Genomic DNA, 24,839 nt, shown 5'->3' on the forward strand with positions numbered 1-24,839 from the left:
TTTGCAGTTCATGACGTATTAGCGACAAATCTTACTTAACACAAATATAAGAACTATATTAAAGAATTCGAAAATATTCATCTTCGAATTGTATCTAAAATCTTACACTTTTAATAATTTTGGATTTCACTATTAGGCCCGTAGTTAACAGGCTCGAAAAATACATTAATATCTCCTTATTGTTCCCCTCCACGGAAATCTTTAGTAAAAGGCGAAAGATTTATACGAACTCAAGGGAAACTAGAGTGAAACACCAAACGGTATATACAGCCTTATCTACCAAAGGAACACCTCTACACTGCGAGTATTTCAATTTATACTTTCCCACCGATATAGAATAGTTTCTTTTAAGCATCCTCTTTACTTTATCAAACATCAAAAGGTTATACAATTGGTTATGTTTAAAGGTATCAACCTCGACACATACATAAAATAACAATCACATCTGAACTTCCTACACTAGCACCATCGCTCCATCTACTGGCTACCAATTCAACTACTTTACTTGAACAAATACACAATGACATCTTTGATAACTTTATAATACTTCCCAATCGAATACAATCTACATGTTTTTCACTACATCGTCAAATTCAATTCTAAACATTGAATTGTCATCGACTATTTTATCGTGAATACACAGAGTTGTCTCCGATTATGTCTGAGGAAGGCAGCACATCTATTTTCTTGAATAGTGAATAATATGTCCTGGTTTATGATGTCGGTATAAGTTTTAAAGTAAAATACATATAAAGAAGACCAAAAAATCATTTCGTTATTTCAGAGTTCCCACATTGTCATCTTTGAGAGAGAACAAAGTGAGCTAATATATTCCTCGTAGAAATTGTACACAATGAAGAAATATGCTAAAGAGGAAACTTAAAACAAATACATCCCACAGATCTATTAGCATAAAACAAATGGGTTTTTAGGACATTTCAACAGACCTTTTAAGATTGACCACTACATAAGAAGAAACAATCCTGTAGACAAACTTGGTACTTCAAACTGAAGAACAGATCCTTTTCGCATTCAACTGAAGTTTCAGTATTCTTGTCTGGGAACCGTTAGAAGTATACAAGCATGACCCTCACTCTACAAAAACATTTCTCAACATTAGTTTCACAGTTTGCAGTTCATGACGTATTAGCGACAAATCTTACTTAACACAAATATAAGAACTATATTAAAGAATTCGAAAATATTCATCTTCGAATTGTTTCTAAAATCTTACATTTTTAATAATTTTGGATTTCACTATTAGGCCCGTAGTTAACAGGCTCGAAAAATACATTAATATCTCTTTATTGTTCCCCTCCACGGAAATCTTTAGTAAAAGGCGAAAGATTTATACGAACTGAAGGGAAACTAGAGTGAAACACCAAACGGTATATACAGCCTTATCTACCAAAGGAACACCTCTACACTGCGAGTATTTCAATTTATACTTTCCCACCGATATAGAATAGTTTCTTTTAAGCATCCTCTTTACTTTATCAAACATCAAAAGGTTATACAATTGGTTATGTTTAAAGGTATCAACCTCGACACATACATAAAATAACAATCACATCTGAACTTCCTACACTAGCACCATCGCTCCATCTACTGGCTACCAATTCAACTACTTTACTTGAACAAATACACAATGACATCTTTGATAACTTTATAATACTTCCCAATCAATACAATCTACATGTTTTTCACTACATCGTCAAATTCAATTCTAAACATTGAATTGTCATCGACTATTTTATCGTGAATACACAGAGTTGTCTCCGATTATGTCTGAGGAAGGCAGCACATCTATTTTCTTGAATAGTGAATAATATGTCCTGGTTTATGATGTCGGTATAAGTTTTAAAGTAAAATACATATAAAGAAGACCAAAAAATCATTTCGTTATTTCAGAGTTCCCACATTGTCATCTTTCAGAGAGAACAAAGTGAGCTAATATATTCCTCGTAGAAATTGTACACAATGAAGAAATATGCTAAAGAGGAAACTTAAAACAAATACATCCCACAGATCTATTAGCATAAAACAAATGGGTTTTTAGGACATTTCAACAGACCTTTTAAGATTGACCACTACATAAGAAGAAACAATCCTGTAGACAAACTTGGTACTTCAAACTGAAGAACAGATCCTTTTCGCATTCAACTGAAGTTTCAGTATTCTTGTCTGGGAACCGTTAGAAGTATACAAGCATGACCCTCACTCTACAAAAACATTTCTCAACATTAGTTTCACAGTTTGCAGTTCATGACGTATTAGCGACAAATCTTACTTAACACAAATATAAGAACTATATTAAAGAATTCGAAAATATTCATCTTCGAATTGTTTCTAAAATCTTACACTTTTAATAATTTTGGATTTCACTATTAGGCCCGTAGTTAACAGGCTCGAAAAATACATTAATATCTCTTTATTGTTCCCCTCCACGGAAATCTTTAGTAAAAGGCGAAAGATTTATACGAACTGAAGGGAAACTAGAGTGAAACACCAAACGGTATATACAGCCTTATCTACCAAAGGAACACCTCTACACTGCGAGTATTTCAATTTATACTTTCCCACCGATATAGAATAGTTTCTTTTAAGCATCCTCTTTACTTTATCAAACATCAAAAGGTTATACAATTGGTTATGTTTAAAGGTATCAACCTCGACACATACATAAAATAACAATCACATCTGAACTTCCTACACTAGCACCATCGCTCCATCTACTGGCTACCAATTCAACTACTTTACTTGAACAAATACACAATGACATCTTTGATAACTTTATAATACTTCCCAATCGAATACAATCTACATGTTTTTCACTACATCGTCAAATTCAATTCTAAACATTGAATTGTCATCGACTATTTTATCGTGAATACACAGAGTTGTCTCCGATTATGTCTGAGGAAGGCAGCACATCTATTTTCTTGAATAGTGAATAATATGTCCTGGTTTATGATGTCGGTATAAGTTTTAAAGTAAAATACATATAAAGAAGACCAAAAAATCATTTCGTTATTTCAGAGTTCCCACATTGTCATCTTTCAGAGAGAACAAAGTGAGCTAATATATTCCTCGTAGAAATTGTACACAATGAAGAAATATGCTAAAGAGGAAACTTAAAACAAATACATCCCACAGATCTATTAGCATAAAACAAATGGGTTTTTAGGACATTTCAACAGACCTTTTAAGATTGACCACTACATAAGAAGAAACAATCCTGTAGACAAACTTGGTACTTCAAACTGAAGAACAGATCCTTTTCGCATTCAACTGAAGTTTCAGTATTCTTGTCTGGGAACCGTTAGAAGTATACAAGCATGACCCTCACTCTACAAAAACATTTCTCAACATTAGTTTCACAGTTTGCAGTTCATGACGTATTAGCGACAAATCTTACTTAACACAAATATAAGAACTATATTAAAGAATTCGAAAATATTCATCTTCGAATTGTATCTAAAATCTTACACTTTTAATAATTTTGGATTTCACTATTAGGCCCGTAGTTAACAGGCTCGAAAAATACATTAATATCTCTTTATTGTTCCCCTCCACGGAAATCTTTAGTAAAAGGCGAAAGATTTATACGAACTCAAGGGAAACTAGAGTGAAACACCAAACGGTATATACAGCCTTATCTACCAAAGGAACACCTCTACACTGCGAGTATTTCAATTTATACTTTCCCACCGATATAGAATAGTTTCTTTTAAGCATCCTCTTTACTTTATCAAACATCAAAAGGTTATACAATTGGTTATGTTTAAAGGTATCAACCTCGACACATACATAAAATAACAATCACATCTGAACTTCCTACACTAGCACCATCGCTCCATCTACTGGCTACCAATTCAACTACTTTACTTGAACAAATACACAATGACATCTTTGATAACTTTATAATACTTCCCAATCGAATACAATCTACATGTTTTTCACTACATCGTCAAATTCAATTCTAAACATTGAATTGTCATCGACTATTTTATCGTGAATACACAGAGTTGTCTCCGATTATGTCTGAGGAAGGCAGCACATCTATTTTCTTGAATAGTGAATAATATGTCCTGGTTTATGATGTCGGTATAAGTTTTAAAGTAAAATACATATAAAGAAGACCAAAAAATCATTTCGTTATTTCAGAGTTCCCACATTGTCATCTTTCAGAGAGAACAAAGTGAGCTAATATATTCCTCGTAGAAATTGTACACAATGAAGAAATATGCTAAAGAGGAAACTTAAAACAAATACATCCCACAGATCTATTAGCATAAAACAAATGGGTTTTTAGGACATTTCAACAGACCTTTTAAGATTGACCACTACATAAGAAGAAACAATCCTGTAGACAAACTTGGTACTTCAAACTGAAGAACAGATCCTTTTCGCATTCAACTGAAGTTTCAGTATTCTTGTCTGGGAACCGTTAGAAGTATACAAGCATGACCCTCACTCTACAAAAACATTTCTCAACATTAGTTTCACAGTTTGCAGTTCATGACGTATTAGCGACAAATCTTACTTAACACAAATATAAGAACTATATTAAAGAATTCGAAAATATTCATCTTCGAATTGTTTCTAAAATCTTACACTTTTAATAATTTTGGATTTCACTATTAGGCCCGTAGTTAACAGGCTCGAAAAATACATTAATATCTCTTTATTGTTCCCCTCCACGGAAATCTTTAGTAAAAGGCGAAAGATTTATACGAACTGAAGGGAAACTAGAGTGAAACACCAAACGGTATATACAGCCTTATCTACCAAAGGAACACCTCTACACTGCGAGTATTTCAATTTATACTTTCCCACCGATATAGAATAGTTTCTTTTAAGCATCCTCTTTACTTTATCAAACATCAAAAGGTTATACAATTGGTTATGTTTAAAGGTATCAACCTCGACACATACATAAAATAACAATCACATCTGAACTTCCTACACTAGCACCATCGCTCCATCTACTGGCTACCAATTCAACTACTTTACTTGAACAAATACACAATGACATCTTTGATAACTTTATAATACTTCCCAATCGAATACAATCTACATGTTTTTCACTACATCGTCAAATTCAATTCTAAACATTGAATTGTCATCGACTATTTTATCGTGAATACACAGAGTTGTCTCCGATTATGTCTGAGGAAGGCAGCACATCTATTTTTTTGAATAGTGAATAATATGTCCTGGTTTATGATGTCGGTATAAGTTTTAAAGTAAAATACATATAAAGAAGACCAAAAAATCATTTCGTTATTTCAGAGTTCCCACATTGTCATCTTTGAGAGAGAACAAAGTGAGCTAATATATTCCTCGTAGAAATTGTACACAATGAAGAAATATGCTAAAGAGGAAACTTAAAACAAATACATCCCACAGATCTATTAGCATAAAACAAATGGGTTTTTAGGACATTTCAACAGACCTTTTAAGATTGACCACTACATAAGAAGAAACAATCCTGTAGACAAACTTGGTACTTCAAACTGAAGAACAGATCCTTTTCGCATTCAACTGAAGTTTCAGTATTCTTGTCTGGGAACCGTTAGAAGTATACAAGCATGACCCTCACTCTACAAAAACATTTCTCAACATTAGTTTCACAGTTTGCAGTTCATGACGTATTAGCGACAAATCTTACTTAACACAAATATAAGAACTATATTAAAGAATTCGAAAATATTCATCTTCGAATTGTATCTAAAATCTTACACTTTTAATAATTTTGGATTTCACTATTAGGCCCGTAGTTAACAGGCTCGAAAAATACATTAATATCTCTTTATTGTTCCCCTCCACGGAAATCTTTAGTAAAAGGCGAAAGATTTATACGAACTCAAGGGAAACTAGAGTGAAACACCAAACGGTATATACAGCCTTATCTACCAAAGGAACACCTCTACACTGCGAGTATTTCAATTTATACTTTCCCACCGATATAGAATAGTTTCTTTTAAGCATCCTCTTTACTTTATCAAACATCAAAAGGTTATACAATTGGTTATGTTTAAAGGTATCAACCTCGACACATACATAAAATAACAATCACATCTGAACTTCCTACACTAGCACCATCGCTCCATCTACTGGCTACCAATTCAACTACTTTACTTGAACAAATACACAATGACATCTTTGATAACTTTATAATACTTCCCAATCGAATACAATCTACATGTTTTTCACTACATCGTCAAATTCAATTCTAAACATTGAATTGTCATCGACTATTTTATCGTGAATACACAGAGTTGTCTCCGATTATGTCTGAGGAAGGCAGCACATCTATTTTTTTGAATAGTGAATAATATGTCCTGGTTTATGATGTCGGTATAAGTTTTAAAGTAAAATACATATAAAGAAGACCAAAAAATCATTTCGTTATTTCAGAGTTCCCACATTGTCATCTTTGAGAGAGAACAAAGTGAGCTAATATATTCCTCGTAGAAATTGTACACAATGAAGAAATATGCTAAAGAGGAAACTTAAAACAAATACATCCCACAGATCTATTAGCATAAAACAAATGGGTTTTTAGGACATTTCAACAGACCTTTTAAGATTGACCACTACATAAGAAGAAACAATCCTGTAGACAAACTTGGTACTTCAAACTGAAGAACAGATCCTTTTCGCATTCAACTGAAGTTTCAGTATTCTTGTCTGGGAACCGTTAGAAGTATACAAGCATGACCCTCACTCTACAAAAACATTTCTCAACATTAGTTTCACAGTTTGCAGTTCATGACGTATTAGCGACAAATCTTACTTAACACAAATATAAGAACTATATTAAAGAATTCGAAAATATTCATCTTCGAATTGTATCTAAAATCTTACACTTTTAATAATTTTGGATTTCACTATTAGGCCCGTAGTTAACAGGCTCGAAAAATACATTAATATCTCTTTATTGTTCCCCTCCACGGAAATCTTTAGTAAAAGGCGAAAGATTTATACGAACTCAAGGGAAACTAGAGTGAAACACCAAACGGTATATACAGCCTTATCTACCAAAGGAACACCTCTACACTGCGAGTATTTCAATTTATACTTTCCCACCGATATAGAATAGTTTCTTTTAAGCATCCTCTTTACTTTATCAAACATCAAAAGGTTATACAATTGGTTATGTTTAAAGGTATCAACCTCGACACATACATAAAATAACAATCACATCTGAACTTCCTACACTAGCACCATCGCTCCATCTACTGGCTACCAATTCAACTACTTTACTTGAACAAATACACAATGACATCTTTGATAACTTTATAATACTTCCCAATCGAATACAATCTACATGTTTTTCACTACATCGTCAAATTCAATTCTAAACATTGAATTGTCATCGACTATTTTATCGTGAATACACAGAGTTGTCTCCGATTATGTCTGAGGAAGGCAGCACATCTATTTTCTTGAATAGTGAATAATATGTCCTGGTTTATGATGTCGGTATAAGTTTTAAAGTAAAATACATATAAAGAAGACCAAAAAATCATTTCGTTATTTCAGAGTTCCCACATTGTCATCTTTGAGAGAGAACAAAGTGAGCTAATATATTCCTCGTAGAAATTGTACACAATGAAGAAATATGCTAAAGAGGAAACTTAAAACAAATACATCCCACAGATCTATTAGCATAAAACAAATGGGTTTTTAGGACATTTCAACAGACCTTTTAAGATTGACCACTACATAAGAAGAAACAATCCTGTAGACAAACTTGGTACTTCAAACTGAAGAACAGATCCTTTTCGCATTCAACTGAAGTTTCAGTATTCTTGTCTGGGAACCGTTAGAAGTATACAAGCATGACCCTCACTCTACAAAAACATTTCTCAACATTAGTTTCACAGTTTGCAGTTCATGACGTATTAGCGACAAATCTTACTTAACACAAATATAAGAACTATATTAAAGAATTCGAAAATATTCATCTTCGAATTGTTTCTAAAATCTTACACTTTTAATAATTTTGGATTTCACTATTAGGCCCGTAGTTAACAGGCTCGAAAAATACATTAATATCTCTTTATTGTTCCCCTCCACGGAAATCTTTAGTAAAAGGCGAAAGATTTATACGAACTCAAGGGAAACTAGAGTGAAACACCAAACGGTATATACAGCCTTATCTACCAAAGGAACACCTCTACACTGCGAGTATTTCAATTTATACTTTCCCACCGATATAGAATAGTTTCTTTTAAGCATCCTCTTTACTTTATCAAACATCAAAAGGTTATACAATTGGTTATGTTTAAAGGTATCAACCTCGACACATACATAAAATAACAATCACATCTGAACTTCCTACACTAGCACCATCGCTCCATCTACTGGCTACCAATTCAACTACTTTACTTGAACAAATACACAATGACATCTTTGATAACTTTATAATACTTCCCAATCGAATACAATCTACATGTTTTTCACTACATCATCAAATTCAATTCTAAACATTGAATTGTCATCGACTATTTTATCGTGAATACACAGAGTTGTCTCCGATTATGTCTGAGGAAGGCAGCACATCTATTTTCTTGAATAGTGAATAATATGTCCTGGTTTATGATGTCGGTATAAGTTTTAAAGTAAAATACATATAAAGAAGACCAAAAAATCATTTCGTTATTTCAGAGTTCCCACATTGTCATCTTTGAGAGAGAACAAAATGAGCTAATATATTCCTCGTAGAAATTGTACACAATGAAGAAATATGCTAAAGAGGAAACTTAAAACAAATACATCCCACAGATCTATTAGCATAAAACAAATGGGTTTTTAGGACATTTCAACAGACCTTTTAAGATTGACCACTACATAAGAAGAAACAATCCTGTAGACAAACTTGGTACTTCAAACTGAAGAACAGATCCTTTTCGCATTCAACTGAAGTTTCAGTATTCTTGTCTGGGAACCGTTAGAAGTATACAAGCATGACCCTCACTCTACAAAAACATTTCTCAACATTAGTTTCACAGTTTGCAGTTCATGACGTATTAGCGACAAATCTTACTTAACACAAATATAAGAACTATATTAAAGAATTCGAAAATATTCATCTTCGAATTGTATCTAAAATCTTACACTTTTAATAATTTTGGATTTCACTATTAGGCCCGTAGTTAACAGGCTCGAAAAATACATTAATATCTCCTTATTGTTCCCCTCCACGGAAATCTTTAGTAAAAGGCGAAAGATTTATACGAACTCAAGGGAAACTAGAGTGAAACACCAAACGGTATATACAGCCTTATCTACCAAAGGAACACCTCTACACTGCGAGTATTTCAATTTATACTTTCCCACCGATATAGAATAGTTTCTTTTAAGCATCCTCTTTACTTTATCAAACATCAAAAGGTTATACAATTGGTTATGTTTAAAGGTATCAACCTCGACACATACATAAAATAACAATCACATCTGAACTTCCTACACTAGCACCATCGCTCCATCTACTGGCTACCAATTCAACTACTTTACTTGAACAAATACACAATATCTTTGATAACTTTATAATACTTCCCAATCGAATACAATCTACATGTTTTTCACTACATCGTCAAATTCAATTCTAAACATTGAATTGTCATCGACTATTTTATCGTGAATACACAGAGTTGTCTCCGATTATGTCTGAGGAAGGCAGCACATCTATTTTTTTGAATAGTGAATAATATGTCCTGGTTTATGATGTCGGTATAAGTTTTAAAGTAAAATACATATAAAGAAGACCAAAAAATCATTTCGTTATTTCAGAGTTCCCACATTGTCATCTTTGAGAGAGAACAAAGTGAGCTAATATATTCCTCGTAGAAATTGTACACAATGAAGAAATATGCTAAAGAGGAAACTTAAAACAAATACATCCCACAGATCTATTAGCATAAAACAAATGGGTTTTTAGGACATTTCAACAGACCTTTTAAGATTGACCACTACATAAGAAGAAACAATCCTGTAGACAAACTTGGTACTTCAAACTGAAGAACAGATCCTTTTCGCATTCAACTGAAATTTCAGTATTCTTGTCTGGGAACCGTTAGAAGTATACAAGCATGACCCTCACTCTACAAAAACATTTCTCAACATTAGTTTCACAGTTTGCAGTTCATGACGTATTAGCGACAAATCTTACTTAACACAAATATAAGAACTATATTAAAGAATTCGAAAATATTCATCTTCGAATTGTTTCTAAAATCTTACACTTTTAATAATTTTGGATTTCACTATTAGGCCCGTAGTTAACAGGCTCGAAAAATACATTAATATCTCTTTATTGTTCCCCTCCACGGAAATCTTTAGTAAAAGGCGAAAGATTTATACGAACTCAAGGGAAACTAGAGTGAAACACCAAACGGTATATACAGCCTTATCTACCAAAGGAACACCTCTACACTGCGAGTATTTCAATTTATACTTTCCCACCGATATAGAATAGTTTCTTTTAAGCATCCTCTTTACTTTATCAAACATCAAAAGGTTATACAATTGGTTATGTTTAAAGGTATCAACCTCGACACATACATAAAATAACAATCACATCTGAACTTCCTACACTAGCACCATCGCTCCATCTACTGGCTACCAATTCAACTACTTTACTTGAACAAATACACAATGACATCTTTCATAACTTTATAATACTTCCCAATCGAATACAATCTACATGTTTTTCACTACATCATCAAATTCAATTCTAAACATTGAATTGTCATCGACTATTTTATCGTGAATACACAGAGTTGTCTCCGATTATGTCTGAGGAAGGCAGCACATCTATTTTCTTGAATAGTGAATAATATGTCCTGGTTTATGATGTCGGTATAAGTTTTAAAGTAAAATACATATAAAGAAGACCAAAAAATCATTTCGTTATTTCAGAGTTCCCACATTGTCATCTTTGAGAGAGAACAAAATGAGCTAATATATTCCTCGTAGAAATTGTACACAATGAAGAAATATGCTAAAGAGGAAACTTAAAACAAATACATCCCACAGATCTATTAGCATAAAACAAATGGGTTTTTAGGACATTTCAACAGACCTTTTAAGATTGACCACTACATAAGAAGAAACAATCCTGTAGACAAACTTGGTACTTCAAACTGAAGAACAGATCCTTTTCGCATTCAACTGAAGTTTCAGTATTCTTGTCTGGGAACCGTTAGAAGTATACAAGCATGACCCTCACTCTACAAAAACATTTCTCAACATTAGTTTCACAGTTTGCAGTTCATGACGTATTAGCGACAAATCTTACTTAACACAAATATAAGAACTATATTAAAGAATTCGAAAATATTCATCTTCGAATTGTATCTAAAATCTTACACTTTTAATAATTTTGGATTTCACTATTAGGCCCGTAGTTAACAGGCTCGAAAAATACATTAATATCTCCTTATTGTTCCCCTCCACGGAAATCTTTAGTAAAAGGCGAAAGATTTATACGAACTCAAGGGAAACTAGAGTGAAACACCAAACGGTATATACAGCCTTATCTACCAAAGGAACACCTCTACACTGCGAGTATTTCAATTTATACTTTCCCACCGATATAGAATAGTTTCTTTTAAGCATCCTCTTTACTTTATCAAACATCAAAAGGTTATACAATTGGTTATGTTTAAAGGTATCAACCTCGACACATACATAAAATAACAATCACATCTGAACTTCCTACACTAGCACCATCGCTCCATCTACTGGCTACCAATTCAACTACTTTACTTGAACAAATACACAATATCTTTGATAACTTTATAATACTTCCCAATCGAATACAATCTACATGTTTTTCACTACATCGTCAAATTCAATTCTAAACATTGAATTGTCATCGACTATTTTATCGTGAATACACAGAGTTGTCTCCGATTATGTCTGAGGAAGGCAGCACATCTATTTTCTTGAATAGTGAATAATATGTCCTGGTTTATGATGTCGGTATAAGTTTTAAAGTAAAATACATATAAAGAAGACCAAAAAATCATTTCGTTATTTCAGAGTTCCCACATTGTCATCTTTCAGAGAGAACAAAGTGAGCTAATATATTCCTCGTAGAAATTGTACACAATGAAGAAATATGCTAAAGAGGAAACTTAAAACAAATACATCCCACAGATCTATTAGCATAAAACAAATGGGTTTTTAGGACATTTCAACAGACCTTTTAAGATTGACCACTACATAAGAAGAAACAATCCTGTAGACAACCTTGGTACTTCAAACTGAAGAACAGATCCTTTTCGCATTCAACTGAAGTTTCAGTATTCTTGTCTGGGAACCGTTAGAAGTATACAAGCATGACCCTCACTCTACAAAAACATTTCTCAACATTAGTTTCACAGTTTGCAGTTCATGACGTATTAGCGACAAATCTTACTTAACACAAATATAAGAACTATATTAAAGAATTCGAAAATATTCATCTTCGAATTGTTTCTAAAATCTTACACTTTTAATAATTTTGGATTTCACTATTAGGCCCGTAGTTAACAGGCTCGAAAAATACATTAATCTCTCTTTATTGTTCTCCTCCACGGAAATCTTTAGTAAAAGGCGAAAGATTTATACGAACTGAAGGGAAACTAGAGTGAAACACCAAACGGTATATACAGCCTTATCTACCAAAGGAACACCTTTACACTGCGAGTATTTCAATTTATACTTTCCCACCGATATAGAATAGTTTCTTTTAAGCATCCTCTTTACTTTATCAAACATCAAAAGGTTATACAATTGGTTATGTTTAAAGGTATCAACTCGCCACATACATAAAATAACAATCACATCTGAACTTCCTACACTAGCACCATCGCTCCATCTACTGGCTACCAATTCAACTACTTTACTTGAACAAATACACAATGACATCTTTGATAACTTTATAATACTTCCCAATCGAATACAATCTACATGTTTTTCACTACATCATCAAATTCAATTCTAAACATTGAATTGTCATCGACTATTTTATCGTGAATACACAGAGTTGTCTCCGATTATGTCTGAGGAAGGCAGCACATCTATTTTCTTGAATAGTGAATAATATGTCCTGGTTTATGATGTCGGTATAAGTTTTAAAGTAAAATACATATAAAGAAGACCAAAAAATCATTTCGTTATTTCAGAGTTCCCACATTGTCATCTTTGAGAGAGAACAAAGTGAGCTAATATATTCCTCGTAGAAATTGTACACAATGAAGAAATATGCTAAAGAGGAAACTTAAAACAAATACATCCCACAGATCTATTAGCATAAAACAAATGGGTTTTTAGGACATTTCAACAGACCTTTTAAGATTGACCACTACATAAGAAGAAACAATCCTGTAGACAAACTTGGTACTTCAAACTGAAGAACAGATCCTTTTCGCATTCAACTGAAGTTTCAGTATTCTTGTCTGGGAACCGTTAGAAGTATACAAGCATGACCCTCACTCTACAAAAACATTTCTCAACATTAGTTTCACAGTTTGCAGTTCATGACGTATTAGCGACAAATCTTACTTAACACAAATATAAGAACTATATTAAAGAATTCGAAAATATTCATCTTCGAATTGTTTCTAAAATCTTACACTTTTAATAATTTTGGATTTCACTATTAGGCCCGTAGTTAACAGGCTCGAAAAATACATTAATATCTCTTTATTGTTCCCCTCCACGGAAATCTTTAGTAAAAGGCGAAAGATTTATACGAACTCAAGGGAAACTAGAGTGAAACACCAAACGGTATATACAGCCTTATCTACCAAAGGAACACCTCTACACTGCGAGTATTTCAATTTATACTTTCCCACCGATATAGAATAGTTTCTTTTAAGCATCCTCTTTACTTTATCAAACATCAAAAGGTTATACAATTGGTTATGTTTAAAGGTATCAACCTCGACACATACATAAAATAACAATCACATCTGAACTTCCTACACTAGCACCATCGCTCCATCTACTGGCTACCAATTCAACTACTTTACTTGAACAAATACACAATGACATCTTTGATAACTTTATAATACTTCCCAATCGAATACAATCTACATGTTTTTCACTACATCATCAAATTCAATTCTAAACATTGAATTGTCATCGACTATTTTATCGTGAATACACAGAGTTGTCTCCGATTATGTCTGAGGAAGGCAGCACATCTATTTTCTTGAATAGTGAATAATATGTCCTGGTTTATGATGTCGGTATAAGTTTTAAAGTAAAATACATATAAAGAAGACCAAAAAATCATTTCGTTATTTCAGAGTTCTCACATTGTCATCTTTGAGAGAGAACAAAGTGAGCTAATATATTCCTCGTAGAAATTGTACACAATGAAGAAATATGCTAAAGAGGAAACTTAAAACAAATACATCCCACAGATCTATTAGCATAAAACAAATGGGTTTTTAGGACATTTCAACAGACCTTTTAAGATTGACCACTACATAAGAAGAAACAATCCTGTAGACAAACTTGGTACTTCAAACTGAAGAACAGATCCTTTTCGCATTCAACTGAAGTTTCAGTATTCTTGTCTGGGAACCGTTAGAAGTATACAAGCATGACCCTCACTCTACAAAAACATTTCTCAACATTAGTTTCACAGTTTGCAGTTCATGACGTATTAGCGACAAATCTTACTTAACACAAATATAAGAACTATATTAAAGAATTCGAAAATATTCATCTTCGAATTGTTTCTAAAATCTTACACTTTTAATAATTTTGGATTTCACTATTAGGCCCGTAGTTAACAGGCTCGAAAAATACATTAATATCTCTTTATTGTTCCCCTCCACGGAAATCTTTAGTAAAAGGCGAAAGATTTATACGAACTCAAGGGAAACTAGAGTGAAACACCAAACGGTATATACAGCCTTATCTACCAAAGGAACACCTCTACACTGCGAGTATTTCAATTTATACTTTCCCACCGATATAGAATAGTTTCTTTTAAGCATCCTCTTTACTTTATCAAACATCAAAAGGTTATACAATTGGTTATGTTTAAAGGTATCAACCTCGACACATACATAAAATAACAATCACATCTGAACTTCCTACACTAGCACCATCGCTCCATCTACTGGCTACCAATTCAACTACTTTACTTGAACAAATACACAATGACATCTTTGATAACTTTATAATACTTCCCAATCGAATACAATCTACATGTTTTTCACTACATCATCAAATTCAATTCTAAACATTGAATTGTCATCGACTATTTTATCGTGAATACACAGAGTTGTCTCCGATTATGTCTGAGGAAGGCAGCACATCTATTTTCTTGAATAGTGAATAATATGTCCTGGTTTATGATGTCGGTATAAGTTTTAAAGTAAAATACATATAAAGAAGACCAAAAAATCATTTCGTTATTTCAGAGTTCCCACATTGTCATCTTTCAGAGAGAACAAAGTGAGCTAATATATTCCTCGTAGAAATTGTACACAATGAAGAAATATGCTAAAGAGGAAACTTAAAACAAATACATCCCACAGATCTATTAGCATAAAACAAATGGGTTTTTAGGACATTTCAACAGACCTTTTAAGATTGACCACTACATAAGAAGAAACAATCCTGTAGACAAACTTGGTACTTCAAACTGAAGAACAGATCCTTTTCGCATTCAACTGAAGTTTCAGTATTCTTGTCTGGGAACCGTTAGAAGTATACAAGCATGACCCTCACTCTACAAAAACATTTCTCAACATTAGTTTCACAGTTTGCAGTTCATGACGTATTAGCGACAAATCTTACTTAACACAAATATAAGAACTATATTAAAGAATTCGAAAATATTCATCTTCGAATTGTTTCTAAAATCTTACACTTTTAATAATTTTGGATTTCACTATTAGGCCCGTAGTTAACAGGCTCGAAAAATACATTAATATCTCCTTATTGTTCCCCTCCACGGAAATCTTTAGTAAAAGGCGAAAGATTTATACGAACTGAAGGGAAACTAGAGTGAAACACCAAACGGTATATACAGCCTTATCTACCAAAGGAACACCTCTACACTGCGAGTATTTCAATTTATACTTTCCCACCGATATAGAATAGTTTCTTTTAAGCATCCTCTTTACTTTATCAAACATCAAAAGGTTATACAATTGGTTATGTTTAAAGGTATCAACCTCGACACATACATAAAATAACAATCACATCTGAACTTCCTACACTAGCACCATCGCTCCATCTACTGGCTACCAATTCAACTACTTTACTTGAACAAATACACAATGACATCTTTGATAACTTTATAATACTTCCCAATCGAATACAATCTACATGTTTTTCACTACATCATCAAATTCAATTCTAAACATTGAATTGTCATCGACTATTTTATCGTGAATACACAGAGTTGTCTCCGATTATGTCTGAGGAAGGCAGCACATCTATTTTCTTGAATAGTGAATAATATGTCCTGGTTTATGATGTCGGTATAAGTTTTAAAGTAAAATACATATAAAGAAGACCAAAAAATCATTTCGTTATTTCAGAGTTCCCACATTGTCATCTTTGAGAGAGAACAAAGTGAGCTAATATATTCATCGTAGAAATTGTACACAATGAAGAAATATGCTAAAGAGGAAACTTAAAACAAATACATCCCACAGATCTATTAGTATAAAACAAATGGGTTTTTAGGAAATTTCAACAGACCTTTTAAGATTGACCACTACATAAGAAGAAACAATCCTGTAGACAAACTTGGTACTTCAAACTGAAGAACAGATCCTTTTCGCATTCAACTGAAGTTTCAGTATTCTTGTCTGGGAACCGTTAGAAGTATACAAGCATGACCCTCACTCTACAAAAACATTTCTCAACATTAGTTTCACAGTTTGCAGTTCATGACGTATTAGCGACAAATCTTACTTAACACAAATATAAGAACTATTTAAAGAATTCGAAAATATTCATCTTCGAATTGTTTCTAAAATCTTACACTTTTAATAATTTTGGATTTCACTATTAGGCCCGTAGTTAACAGGCTCGAAAAATACATTAATATCTCTTTATTGTTCCCCTCCACGGAAATCTTTAGTAAAAGGCGAAAGATTTATACGAACTGAAGGGAAACTAGAGTGAAACACCAAACGGTATATACAGCCTTATCTACCAAAGGAACACCTCTACACTGCGAGTATTTCAATTTATACTTTCCCACCGATATAGAATAGTTTCTTTTAAGCATCCTCTTTACTTTATCAAACATCAAAAGGTTATACAATTGGTTATGTTTAAAGGTATCAACCTCGACACATGCATAAAAGAACAATCACATCTGAACTTCCTACACTAGCACCATCGCTCCATCTACTGGCTACCAATTCAACTACTTTACTTGAACAAATACACAATGACATCTTTGATAACTTTATAATACTTCCCAATCGAATACAATCTACATGTTTTTCACTACATCGTCAAATTCAATTCTAAACATTGAATTGTCATCGACTATTTTATTGTGAATACACAGAGTTGTCTCCGATTATGTCTGAGGAAGGCAGCACATCTATTTTCTTGAATAGTGAATAATATGTCCTGGTTTATGATGTCGGTATAAGTTTTAAAGTAAAATACATATAAAGAAGACCAAAAAATCATTTCGTTATTTCAGAGTTCCCACATTGTCATCTTTGAGAGAGAACAAAGTGAGCTAATATATTCCTCGTAGAAATTGTACACAATGAAGAAATATGCTAAAGAGGAAACTTAAAACAAATACATCCCACAGATCTATTAGCATAAAACAAATGGGTTTTTAGGACATTTCAACAGACCTTTTAAGATTGACCACTACATAAGAAGAAACAATCCTGTAGACAAACTTGGTACTTCAAACTGAAGAACAGATCCTTTTCGCATTCAACTGAAGTTTCAGTATTCTTGTCTGGGAACCGTTAGAAGTATACAAGCATGACCCTCACTCTACAAAAACATTTCTCAACATTAGTTTCACAGTTTGCAGTTCATGACGTATTAGCGACAAATCTTACTTAACACAAATATAAGAACTATATTAAAGAATTCGAAAATATTCATCTTCGAATTGTTTCTAAAATCTTACACTTTTAATAATTTTGGATTTCACTATTAGGCCCGTAGTTAACAGGCTCGAAAAATACATTAATATCTCTTTATTGTTCCCCTCCACGGAAATCTTTAGTAAAAGGCGAAAGATTTATACGAACTCAAGGGAAACTAGAGTGAAACACCAAACGGTATATACAGCCTTATCTACCAAAGGAACACCTCTACACTGCGAGTATTTCAATTTATACTTTCCCACCGATATAGAATAGTTTCTTTTAAGCATCCTCTTTACTTTATCAAACATCAAAAGGTTATACAATTGGTTATGTTTAAAGGTATCAACCTCGACACATACATAAAATAACAATCACATCTGAACTTCCTACACTAGCACCATCGCTCCATCTACTGGCTACCAATTCAACTACTTTACTTGAACAAATACACAATGACATCTTTGATAACTTTATAATACTTCCCAATCGAATACAATCTACATGTTTTTCACTACATCATCAAATTCAATTCTATACATTGAATTGTCATCGACTATTTTATCGTGAATACACAGAGTTGTCTCCGATTATGTCTGAGGAAGGCAGCACATCTATTTTCTTGAATAGTGAATAATATGTCCTGGTTTATGATGTCGGTATAAGTTTTAAAGTAAAATACATATAAAGAAGACCAAAAAATCATTTCGTTATTTCAGAGTTCTCACATTGTCATCTTTGAGAGAGAACAAAGTGAGCTAATATATTCCTCGTAGAAATTGTACACAATGAAGAAATATGCTAAAGAGGAAACTTAAAACAAATACATCCCACAGATCTATTAGCATAAAACAAATGGGTTTTTAGGACATTTCAACAGACCTTTTAAGATTGACCACTACATAAGAAGAAACAATCCTGTAGACAAACTTGGTACTTCAAACTGAAGAACAGATCCTTTTCGCATTCAACTGAAGTTTCAGTATTCTTGTCTGGGAACCGTTAGAAGTATACAAGCATGACCCTCACTCTACAAAAACATTTCTCAACATTAGTTTCACAGTTTGCAGTTCATGACGTATTAGCGACAAATCTTACTTAACACAAATATAAGAACTATATTAAAGAATTCGAAAATATTCATCTTCGAATTGTTTCTAAAATCTTACACTTTTAATAATTTTGGATTTCACTATTAGGCCCGTAGTTAACAGGCTCGAAAAATACATTAATATCTCTTTATTGTTCCCCTCCACGGAAATCTTTAGTAAAAGGCGAAAGATTTATACGAACTCAAGGGAAACTAGAGTGAAACACCAAACGGTATATACAGCCTTATCTACCAAAGGAACACCTCTACACTGCGAGTATTTCAATTTATACTTTCCCACCGATATAGAATAGTTTCTTTTAAGCATCCTCTTTACTTTATCAAACATCAAAAGGTTATACAATTGGTTATGTTTAAAGGTATCAACCTCGACACATACATAAAATAACAATCACATCTGAACTTCCTACACTAGCACCATCGCTCCATCTACTGGCTACTAATTCAACTACTTTACTTGAACAAATACACAATGACATCTTTGATAACTTTATAATACTTCCCAATCGAATACAATCTACATGTTTTTCACTACATCATCAAATTCAATTCTAAACATTGAATTGTCATCGACTATTTTATCGTGAATACACAGAGTTGTCTCCGATTATGTCTGAGGAAGGCAGCACATCTATTTTCTTGAATAGTGAATAATATGTCCTGGTTTATGATGTCGGTATAAGTTTTAAAGTAAAATACATATAAAGAAGACCAAAAAATCATTTCGTTATTTCAGAGTTCCCACATTGTCATCTTTCAGAGAGAACAAAGTGAGCTAATATATTCCTCGTAGAAATTGTACACAATGAAGAAATATGCTAAAGAGGAAACTTAAAACAAATACATCCCACAGATCTATTAGCATAAAACAAATGGGTTTTTAGGACATTTCAACAGACCTTTTAAGATTGACCACTACATAAGAAGAAACAATCCTGTAGACAAACTTGGTACTTCAAACTGAAGAACAGATCCTTTTCGCATTCAACTGAAGTTTCAGTATTCTTGTCTGGGAACCGTTAGAAGTATACAAGCATGACCCTCACTCTACAAAAACATTTCTCAACATTAGTTTCACAGTTTGCAGTTCATGACGTATTAGCGACAAATCTTACTTAACACAAATATAAGAACTATATTAAAGAATTCGAAAATATTCATCTTCGAATTGTTTCTAAAATCTTACACTTTTAATAATTTTGGATTTCACTATTAGGCCCGTAGTTAACAGGCTCGAAAAATACATTAATATCTCCTTATTGTTCCCCTCCACGGAAATCTTTAGTAAAAGGCGAAAGATTTATACGAACTGAAGGGAAACTAGAGTGAAACACCAAACGGTATATACAGCCTTATCTACCAAAGGAACACCTCTACACTGCGAGTATTTCAATTTATACTTTCCCACCGATATAGAATAGTTTCTTTTAAGCATCCTCTTTACTTTATCAAACATCAAAAGGTTATACAATTGGTTATGTTTAAAGGTATCAACCTCGACACATACATAAAATAACAATCACATCTGAACTTCCTACACTAGCACCATCGCTCCATCTACTGGCTACCAATTCAACTACTTTACTTGAACAAATACACAATGACATCTTTGATAACTTTATAATACTTCCCAATCGAATACAATCTACATGTTTTTCACTACATCATCAAATTCAATTCTAAACATTGAATTGTCATCGACTATTTTATCGTGAATACACAGAGTTGTCTCCGATTATGTCTGAGGAAGGCAGCACATCTATTTTCTTGAATAGTGAATAATATGTCCTGGTTTATGATGTCGGTATAAGTTTTAAAGTAAAATACATATAAAGAAGACCAAAAAATCATTTCGTTATTTCAGAGTTCCCACATTGTCATCTTTGAGAGAGAACAAAGTGAGCTAATATATTCATCGTAGAAATTGTACACAATGAAGAAATATGCTAAAGAGGAAACTTAAAACAAATACATCCCACAGATCTATTAGTATAAAACAAATGGGTTTTTAGGACATTTCAACAGACCTTTTAAGATTGACCACTACATAAGAAGAAACAATCCTGTAGACAAACTTGGTACTTCAAACTGAAGAACAGATCCTTTTCGCATTCAACTGAAGTTTCAGTATTCTTGTCTGGGAACCGTTAGAAGTATACAAGCATGACCCTCACTCTACAAAAACATTTCTCAACATTAGTTTCACAGTTTGCAGTTCATGACGTATTAGCGACAAATCTTACTTAACACAAATATAAGAACTATTTAAAGAATTCGAAAATATTCATCTTCGAATTGTTTCTAAAATCTTACACTTTTAATAATTTTGGATTTCACTATTAGGCCCGTAGTTAACAGGCTCGAAAAATACATTAATATCTCTTTATTGTTCCCCTCCACGGAAATCTTTAGTAAAAGGCGAAAGATTTATACGAACTGAAGGGAAACTAGAGTGAAACACCAAACGGTATATACAGCCTTATCTACCAAAGGAACACCTCTACACTGCGAGTATTTCAATTTATACTTTCCCACCGATATAGAATAGTTTCTTTTAAGCATCCTCTTTACTTTATCAAACATCAAAAGGTTATACAATTGGTTATGTTTAAAGGTATCAACCTCGACACATACATAAAATAACAATCACATCTGAACTTCCTACACTAGCACCATCGCTCCATCTACTGGCTACCAATTCAACTACTTTACTTGAACAAATACACAATGACATCTTTGATAACTTTATAATACTTCCCAATCGAATACAATCTACATGTTTTTCACTACATCGTCAAATTCAATTCTAAACATTGAATTGTCATCGACTATTTTATTGTGAATACACAGAGTTGTCTCCGATTATGTCTGAGGAAGGCAGCACATCTATTTTCTTGAATAGTGAATAATATGTCCTGGTTTATGATGTCGGTATAAGTTTTAAAGTAAAATACATATAAAGAAGACCAAAAAATCATTTCGTTATTTCAGAGTTCCCACATTGTCATCTTTGAGAGAGAACAAAGTGAGCTAATATATTCCTCGTAGAAATTGTACACAATGAAGAAATATGCTAAAGAGGAAACTTAAAACAAATACATCCCACAGATCTATTAGCATAAAACAAATGGGTTTTTAGGACATTTCAACAGACCTTTTAAGATTGACCACTACATAAGAAGAAACAATCCTGTAGACAAACTTGGTACTTCAAACTGAAGAACAGATCCTTTTCGCATTCAACTGAAGTTTCAGTATTCTTGTCTGGGAACCGTTAGAAGTATACAAGCATGACCCTCACTCTACAAAAACATTTCTCAACATTAGTTTCACAGTTTGCAGTTCATGACGTATTAGCGACAAATCTTACTTAACACAAATATAAGAACTATATTAAAGAATTCGAAAATATTCATCTTCGAATTGTATTTAAAATCTTACACTTTTAATAATTTTGGATTTCACTATTAGGCCCGTAGTTAACAGGCTCGAAAAATACATTAATATCCCTTTATTGTTCCCCTCCACGGAAATCTTTAGTAAAAGGCGAAAGATTTATACGAACTGAAGGGAAACTAGAGTGAAACACCAAACGGTATATACAGCCTTATCTACCAAAGGAACACCTCTACACTGCGAGTATTTCAATTTATACTTTCCCACCGATATAGAATAGTTTCTTTTAAGCATCCTCTTTACTTTATCAAACATCAAAAGGTTATACAATTGGTTATGTTTAAAGGTATCAACCTCGACACATACATAAAATAACAATCACATCTGAACTTCCTACACTAGCACCATCGCTCCATCTACTGGCTACCAATTCAACTACTTTACTTGAACAAATACACAATGACATCTTTGATAACTTTATAATACTTCCCAATCGAATACAATCTACATGTTTTTCACTACATCATCAAATTCAATTCTAAACATTGAATTGTCATCGACTATTTTATCGTGAATACACAGAGTTGTCTCCGATTATGTCTGAGGAAGGCAGCACATCTATTTTCTTGAATAGTGAATAATATGTCCTGGTTTATGATGTCGGTATAAGTTTTAAAGTAAAATACATATAAAGAAGACCAAAAAATCATTTCGTTATTTCAGAGTTCCCACATTGTCATCTTTGAGAGAGAACAAAGTGAGCTAATATATTCCTCGTAGAAATTGTACACAATGAAGAAATATGCTAAAGAGGAAACTTAAAACAAATACATCCCACAGATCTATTAGCATAAAACAAATGGGTTTTTAGGACATTTCAACAGACCTTTTAAGATTGACCACTACATAAGAAGAAACAATCCTGTAGACAACCTTGGTACTTCAAACTGAAGAACAGATCCTTTTCGCATTCAACTGAAGTTTCAGTATTCTTGTCTGGGAACCGTTAGAAGTATACAAGCATGACCCTCACTCTACAAAAACATTTCTCAACATTAGTTTCACAGTTTGCAGTTCATGACGTATTAGCGACAAATCTTACTTAACACAAATATAAGAACTATATTAAAGAATTCGAAAATATTCATCTTCGAATTGTTTCTAAAATCTTACACTTTTAATAATTTTGGATTTCACTATTAGGCCCGTAGTTAACAGGCTCGAAAAATACATTAATCTCTCTTTATTGTTCTCCTCCACGGAAATCTTTAGTAAAAGGCGAAAGATTTATACGAACTGAAGGGAAACTAGAGTGAAACACCAAACGGTATATACAGCCTTATCTACCAAAGGAACACCTTTACACTGCGAGTATTTCAATTTATACTTTCCCACCGATATAGAATAGTTTCTTTTAAGCATCCTCTTTACTTTATCAAACATCAAAAGGTTATACAATTGGTTATGTTTAAAGGTATCAACTCGCCACATACATAAAATAACAATCACATCTGAACTTCCTACACTATAGTGCGTCCAGTAAGAGAACGTCTCTGACAGCTCGCAGTGACATTGCCACTACTCGCGTGTCAAGTTTTTTTCGGTGCAACTGTAGTGGCAATTTAATTAATGGTATAAGAGAGAGTGATCGTGGTTGGTAACACTGGTATCAAAGTAGGGGCTCCAATGTCCCACTGCATGTGGTAAGAAACGTCAGAGACCATCTCTTGTTGGCCGTGCTATAGCACCATCTCTCCATCTACTGGCTACCAATTCAACTACTTTACTTGAACAAATACACAATGACATCTTTGATAACTTTATAATACTTCCCAATCGAATACAATCTACATGTTTATCACTACATCATCAAATTCAATTCCTTATTCAATTCTAAACATTGAATTGTCATCGACTATTTTATCGTGAATACACAGAGTTGTTTCCGATCATGCCTCTGGGGAAGGCGGCACATCTATTTTCTTGAATAGTGAATAATATGTCCTGGTTTATGATGTCGGTATACATTTTAATGTAAAATACACATATAGAAGACCAAAAAATCATTTCGTTATTTCAGAGCTCCCACATTTTCATCCATGAGAGAGAACAAAGTGAGCTAATATATTCCTCGTAGAAATTGTACACAATGAAGAAATATGCTAAAGAGGAAACTTAAAACAAATACATCCCACAGATCTATTAGCATAAAACAAATGGGTTTTTAG

At 33.0% G+C, this 24,839-nt stretch overlaps 22 non-coding genes across 22 annotated transcripts; all 22 read right to left on the minus strand.

Moving 5' to 3' along the window:
- Nucleotides 1-135: 135 nt before the first annotated feature.
- On the minus strand, nt 136-249 carry LOC145682438 (U5 spliceosomal RNA). Its single transcript, XR_014130903.1, has one exon. It is a non-coding gene; the product is annotated as a U5 spliceosomal RNA (small nuclear RNA).
- Nucleotides 250-1,263: 1,014 nt separating this feature from the next.
- Nucleotides 1,264-1,377, minus strand: LOC145682463 (U5 spliceosomal RNA). The gene has a single exon (XR_014130927.1). It is a non-coding gene; the product is annotated as a U5 spliceosomal RNA (small nuclear RNA).
- A 1,013-nt stretch (nt 1,378-2,390) lies between these two features.
- Nucleotides 2,391-2,504, minus strand: LOC145682464 (U5 spliceosomal RNA). Its single transcript, XR_014130928.1, has one exon. It is a non-coding gene; the product is annotated as a U5 spliceosomal RNA (small nuclear RNA).
- A 1,014-nt stretch (nt 2,505-3,518) lies between these two features.
- LOC145682480 (U5 spliceosomal RNA) lies at nt 3,519-3,632 on the minus strand. The gene has a single exon (XR_014130943.1). It is a non-coding gene; the product is annotated as a U5 spliceosomal RNA (small nuclear RNA).
- Nucleotides 3,633-4,646: 1,014 nt separating this feature from the next.
- Nucleotides 4,647-4,760, minus strand: LOC145682465 (U5 spliceosomal RNA). The gene has a single exon (XR_014130929.1). It is a non-coding gene; the product is annotated as a U5 spliceosomal RNA (small nuclear RNA).
- Nucleotides 4,761-5,774: 1,014 nt separating this feature from the next.
- LOC145682481 (U5 spliceosomal RNA) lies at nt 5,775-5,888 on the minus strand. The gene has a single exon (XR_014130944.1). It is a non-coding gene; the product is annotated as a U5 spliceosomal RNA (small nuclear RNA).
- A 1,014-nt stretch (nt 5,889-6,902) lies between these two features.
- LOC145682482 (U5 spliceosomal RNA) lies at nt 6,903-7,016 on the minus strand. The gene has a single exon (XR_014130945.1). It is a non-coding gene; the product is annotated as a U5 spliceosomal RNA (small nuclear RNA).
- Nucleotides 7,017-8,030: 1,014 nt separating this feature from the next.
- Nucleotides 8,031-8,144, minus strand: LOC145682483 (U5 spliceosomal RNA). The gene has a single exon (XR_014130946.1). It is a non-coding gene; the product is annotated as a U5 spliceosomal RNA (small nuclear RNA).
- Nucleotides 8,145-9,158: 1,014 nt separating this feature from the next.
- LOC145682439 (U5 spliceosomal RNA) lies at nt 9,159-9,272 on the minus strand. The gene has a single exon (XR_014130904.1). It is a non-coding gene; the product is annotated as a U5 spliceosomal RNA (small nuclear RNA).
- Nucleotides 9,273-10,283: 1,011 nt separating this feature from the next.
- LOC145682484 (U5 spliceosomal RNA) lies at nt 10,284-10,397 on the minus strand. The gene has a single exon (XR_014130947.1). It is a non-coding gene; the product is annotated as a U5 spliceosomal RNA (small nuclear RNA).
- Nucleotides 10,398-11,411: 1,014 nt separating this feature from the next.
- LOC145682440 (U5 spliceosomal RNA) lies at nt 11,412-11,525 on the minus strand. Its single transcript, XR_014130905.1, has one exon. It is a non-coding gene; the product is annotated as a U5 spliceosomal RNA (small nuclear RNA).
- Nucleotides 11,526-12,536: 1,011 nt separating this feature from the next.
- Nucleotides 12,537-12,650, minus strand: LOC145682432 (U5 spliceosomal RNA). Its single transcript, XR_014130897.1, has one exon. It is a non-coding gene; the product is annotated as a U5 spliceosomal RNA (small nuclear RNA).
- A 1,013-nt stretch (nt 12,651-13,663) lies between these two features.
- LOC145682485 (U5 spliceosomal RNA) lies at nt 13,664-13,777 on the minus strand. The gene has a single exon (XR_014130948.1). It is a non-coding gene; the product is annotated as a U5 spliceosomal RNA (small nuclear RNA).
- Nucleotides 13,778-14,791: 1,014 nt separating this feature from the next.
- On the minus strand, nt 14,792-14,905 carry LOC145682486 (U5 spliceosomal RNA). The gene has a single exon (XR_014130949.1). It is a non-coding gene; the product is annotated as a U5 spliceosomal RNA (small nuclear RNA).
- A 1,014-nt stretch (nt 14,906-15,919) lies between these two features.
- LOC145682473 (U5 spliceosomal RNA) lies at nt 15,920-16,033 on the minus strand. The gene has a single exon (XR_014130937.1). It is a non-coding gene; the product is annotated as a U5 spliceosomal RNA (small nuclear RNA).
- Nucleotides 16,034-17,046: 1,013 nt separating this feature from the next.
- LOC145682466 (U5 spliceosomal RNA) lies at nt 17,047-17,160 on the minus strand. Its single transcript, XR_014130930.1, has one exon. It is a non-coding gene; the product is annotated as a U5 spliceosomal RNA (small nuclear RNA).
- A 1,014-nt stretch (nt 17,161-18,174) lies between these two features.
- On the minus strand, nt 18,175-18,288 carry LOC145682429 (U5 spliceosomal RNA). Its single transcript, XR_014130894.1, has one exon. It is a non-coding gene; the product is annotated as a U5 spliceosomal RNA (small nuclear RNA).
- Nucleotides 18,289-19,302: 1,014 nt separating this feature from the next.
- LOC145682430 (U5 spliceosomal RNA) lies at nt 19,303-19,416 on the minus strand. Its single transcript, XR_014130895.1, has one exon. It is a non-coding gene; the product is annotated as a U5 spliceosomal RNA (small nuclear RNA).
- A 1,014-nt stretch (nt 19,417-20,430) lies between these two features.
- On the minus strand, nt 20,431-20,544 carry LOC145682474 (U5 spliceosomal RNA). The gene has a single exon (XR_014130938.1). It is a non-coding gene; the product is annotated as a U5 spliceosomal RNA (small nuclear RNA).
- A 1,013-nt stretch (nt 20,545-21,557) lies between these two features.
- LOC145682467 (U5 spliceosomal RNA) lies at nt 21,558-21,671 on the minus strand. Its single transcript, XR_014130931.1, has one exon. It is a non-coding gene; the product is annotated as a U5 spliceosomal RNA (small nuclear RNA).
- A 1,014-nt stretch (nt 21,672-22,685) lies between these two features.
- LOC145682475 (U5 spliceosomal RNA) lies at nt 22,686-22,799 on the minus strand. The gene has a single exon (XR_014130939.1). It is a non-coding gene; the product is annotated as a U5 spliceosomal RNA (small nuclear RNA).
- Nucleotides 22,800-23,813: 1,014 nt separating this feature from the next.
- LOC145682433 (U5 spliceosomal RNA) lies at nt 23,814-23,927 on the minus strand. The gene has a single exon (XR_014130898.1). It is a non-coding gene; the product is annotated as a U5 spliceosomal RNA (small nuclear RNA).
- Between the last annotated feature and the right edge of the window lie 912 nt (nt 23,928-24,839).

Source organism: Thermobia domestica, chromosome 3 (genome assembly GCF_964235325.1).
Source record: "Thermobia domestica chromosome 3, izTheDome1.hap1.1, whole genome shotgun sequence".
NCBI classification, from domain to species: domain Eukaryota; kingdom Metazoa; phylum Arthropoda; class Insecta; order Zygentoma; family Lepismatidae; genus Thermobia; species Thermobia domestica.